This window comes from Galeopterus variegatus, unplaced genomic scaffold, assembly GCF_000696425.1.
Source record: "Galeopterus variegatus unplaced genomic scaffold, G_variegatus-3.0.2 Scaffold289, whole genome shotgun sequence".
Classification (NCBI taxonomy): domain Eukaryota; kingdom Metazoa; phylum Chordata; class Mammalia; order Dermoptera; family Cynocephalidae; genus Galeopterus; species Galeopterus variegatus.
The window spans coordinates 332,253-336,557 of record NW_007726400.1 but is presented as its reverse complement, the minus strand read 5'-3'; the positions used below and the strand labels follow the sequence as shown (position 1 = coordinate 336,557).

Here is a 4,305-nt window from a genome sequence, read left to right as displayed (position 1 = left end):
CGTGTCCGGCAACGGATCGCAACCCTCAGTGTTGCCCCCGCACCGGACCGGGGAGCGGCAACGGGATCGCAACCCTCGGTGCTGCTCCCGCGCCTCGCTCAGCCAGTGAGCGGGAACCGGTCTGCATGTGGGATCCGAACCCTCGGGCGGGAGCGCCACCGCGCTTCCCAAGCGGCGCACTATCCAGTGCGCCACCGGGCCGGCCCCTCAATGAAATATTTTTAAAAAAATTAACAAAAACTAGTTTCTATTTAAAAAATAACCATGTTATTTCAAGATGAAACATGGTTAAAAAGTAGTGTAAGTTCTGTCGAGGATTCTTTACACAGTGAATGGAAAAGTGATAGAAACAATTTTTTTCTTAAAAAGGAAGCTTTGTTATTGCACTGACATTTACAACCTGACTTAGTAATTTGGAAAAACCATGTAGTAAAATCTGTACAATTAAAATATAAAATTTTGGTTTGTAAACAACAGTTGGCCAAGTCTATCCGGAGTCCTTCATGATAGTGGAATGGAATGAATAATTACTTCACTACCTTATTTATTTTCTGCGAGGGGGAAAATTCCAGAACACAGCTTTTATACTTCCGCGGTAATTATATTGAAAAGTTATCAAAAAGTTATAAAGTCGGTGCAGTTGTCTTCTTTTCTTTTTCTCCTTGTTTAATTTTCAGCTCTGATCCCACTCCCAAGTGCCGTAAGTGAAATAATACTGGCTTGGAGACCTAGCACAGATCGGTCATAAATGTCACATAAAGTACTAGGACTCTGGTAAAGGTATTTCCAAATGGCGCAGTAAAGCATTGCAGCTGCCGTGGCTACAAACAGGTGCCAGATGGCAAAGGCAAGTGGAACCATGCCAGCACTCTTGAGGATCACAACTCCCAAGCAATAAATTAAGTCCCCCCAGGCAAGTTCGGGAAGTCCGTCGATGTTATTCAAGAATGTCACTATCACGGCTGGAGAAAATCCTATTGTGAGATAGAAAAAGAGCTCAACCACCTTCTACTTTTCAGAGTGGAGAAATATGTAAATGGTTCTCCAGCTGCTATGAGCCAGATAAACCAGTGCATAGGAGATCCCAGGGGTCCAAGTTCACGGAGATTTAAGCACGGAGCGTTAGAAGTAGCAATGAGTTAGATAACCCTCCTAGCACACATCCGAAAACAATGCTCCTTAAGTGCAATATGAAATACTGTGGAAACGAGGAAGAGGGCGCAGAGGCCCGTCCCGTAGCCCGGTGCAGTGACCTGTGCACAGCACTCGTCAGAGCCGCTGCAGGACGCTGCCCGCGAGGGCGGGAACGACGCGGGTGCAGGAGCTCGACGGCGGCAAGTGGATTGGTAGCGGCCATTGATTGGGGCCCGCCCGATGGGTCCTGAAACTCTGAAACCAATTGCTGAACTGTTGTGGAAGCGGCCTCCCTCGGAGGGTTGGAGAGCCGGCTATTTATTACGTGGGGTGGACGGGCTAATGCCCGAAAATCTGGACCCTCAGCTCAGGTCTCACAAGGTTTTTATAAGCGGACTCTTCCAGGGCTTTTTACATTTTTTTTTTCTTCTCTTTTCTCAGCATTCACTGTGCTAGCATATGTGGGCTGTGCAGACAAGTGAGTTTGCAGAAGCCAAAGATGCAAGCAGTGATCAAGAGCCAGACTAGTGGAGCAAGCAAATATAGTTTCAAGGACAAGACAGTACTCCAAGAACAAAGCAGGCTTATGAGAAAATTATTTTGGCATTTTCCCCAACAGAACTGCATCGATCCTCCGCTCCTCCCCCGGTGCCGGGGCGCTCTGTCTGGTCCTTCCCGGGCTGGGCTGCTCCGGAGGCCGCCTGAGTGCCCGGGGGAGCAGCGAGGTCGGGATAGGGCGGCTGGGGGCGACAGGGGGGCCGCTTCAACGGTCCGGCGCCTCCCGTCTCCTGAGAGTCGTTTTAAACACCGAAATCACCAACGAAAAGCAGATAATGTGAAAAATGGGGCATATTTAGTCCAAAAGGATGCTGTTTACACTATGCGAGCTGAAGCAAGAAGACAGAGCGTGGTCGCCTTGTTTGACCTCAGCTGGGAACAGGCATGTGGGCATCTCTAATTTTTTGCTACTCTGTGCACGTCTGCAAATGATCTTGAAAGCACCAAAAGTATTACTTTTGGGGTTATAAATAAATTTTAGCAAGGAGATGAATTTGCAAATATGGAATTCGTGAACAATGACGATTGACTGTATTGTCATTAAAAATGTGAGTTCAGTTATGTAAAAAATAAAAAAAGCTAAAATAAATTTCATGCATTTAAAAACTATTTTCTTCTAAAACATTAACATTACTATTCTAAAGCAAAATACAAGTAATTATTAATGAATGTCAAATTTGTCAATCAAAATTATTTTAAAATAAAATAATTAAAATTTTACAGATGTAATTAAATTCAATTAATAACTTTATAAAAATTCAACTTTTCGCAATCCTAGCATTCAGTGTCCATCTTGAAAGAACCACTTTATGCACGTTACGTCCAGATGTACATGTACACTAATTTAAGAATACTATGAGCTATTTACTACAGCAAACTATTTCTCAGCTGTCATTTGCAACTGTTGGGAATACTGTGCCAATTTCTAATTTGTGAGTAATTCCTGCAGCCACAGGAATTCCTGAACCAATTTCTGGAACCAAAACTAGAACAGGAAAAGAGGCAAAAAAAAAAAAAAAAAAAAAAAAAAAAAATAGACACAGCACTACTGGAAGAATCTATGAGAGAAAAGTTTCTTTTGATTTTTTTTTTCCCCTCAGGAGCATAGGCTATGAGAGAAAAGTTTTGAGTGACAGAAGATCGTAGGCAAGTGCTTTCATCACTCTAGTCATCCCTAAACACAGAAGCTGGATCAGCTTTGGTGCCGGCAGTGGCACACCCCACAAACCTTTCTGTAATGTAAGTGCAGTCACCCTTTGCTCTCAAGATACAGAATAGGGAAGCCTTTGGTCAGGGTCTGCATGTTGCTTGTGCATGGGGACGGGGTCCTCTAAAGTGCCAGACCCTCTTGCCTGGGCCTAAGGGAGGGGTCGGTACAAATAATGCCTGTATTAGTCCATTTTTGTTGCTTATAACAAAATACTCAGAACTGGGTAATTATAAAGAAATGAAATTTATTGCTTACAGTTTCTGAGGCTGGGAAGGCCAAAGTCCATCTAGTGATGGTGACAGTGACCCAGGGGTCTCACATTGCAAGATGGTGGAAGCAGAGAGAGCAGAGACAGCAAGAGAAAGACAGACTCTCCTCTTCTTTTAAAGCCCTCAGCATCACGCCTCCAACCACCGTTTTTAATCCATTCACTACTGCATGGTCCTACAATACAATCACCTCTTTAAGGCTTCACCTTTCAATTACCATAATAGGATTTCCGACCCTCTTAACAATCACAGTTAAGAGGGGCTAAGTTTCTTTCTTTTTTTTCCTTTTTGTCTTTTTTCATGTCCGGCAACGGATCACAACCCTCAGTGTCGCGCCCGTACCGGACCGGGACCGGCAACGGGATCGCAACCCTCGGCGTCGCGCCTGCACCTCGCTCAGCCAGTGAGCGGGAACCGGTCTGTATGTGGGATCCGAACCCTCGGTAGGAGCGCTGCCGCGCTCCCAAGCGGCACACTGTAGCAGTGCGCCACTGGGCCGGCCCAAGAGGGGCTAAGTTTCTAATGCATAAAACTTGGGGGACACAATTCAAGCTTCGTTGAGTTTTGGGGGGACATAATTCAATCCACTACAATGCCACAATGAATCAAAACAAAGAAGCAAAATAAAACCTGTGCGAGTCACTGTGTAGGATAAATTCTTTCTGTTTCTATATTCTTCTTTGTAGTTTTTACCAGTTGTCATTCATTTCTGACTTCTATTTAATTTGTATAGTTTCCAAGAAATTGTTCCCCTCTACACATTCTGTATTTTTATCATCACCCTTAAAGAATATCAAAGTACCCATTTCTTTTTAGTTAATTTGCTCATTTCAGAATTTATGTTCTTTTTCTCTTTTATGACAGTATGCTGCCCTTTGGCTTAGAGCCAAGTTTCTAGGCTTTCCCTTCCTCCCTGCATAAAACCTTATAAAAAGACAATTACCAGTTCACTGGGGAGGGAGCAATAATTTATAACAGGTGAATAGAATTAAAGGATTCTAAACTGAGTGCCTGCACCATCATGCTATTTAAACATTGGTAGGCAAGTCCCTGACCCTACCTCTGCTCTATGTAGTATTAAGTAGAATTAAAGGATAAACTTATAATTATTGCACCTCCAGAAAAGAATGTGGT

The 4,305-nt window shown here is 43.8% G+C and overlaps 1 pseudogene; it reads right to left on the bottom strand.

Moving 5' to 3' along the window:
- Positions 1-666: 666 nt before the first annotated feature.
- LOC103585951 lies at positions 667-2,995 on the bottom strand (annotated as a pseudogene).
- Between the last annotated feature and the right edge of the window lie 1,310 nt (positions 2,996-4,305).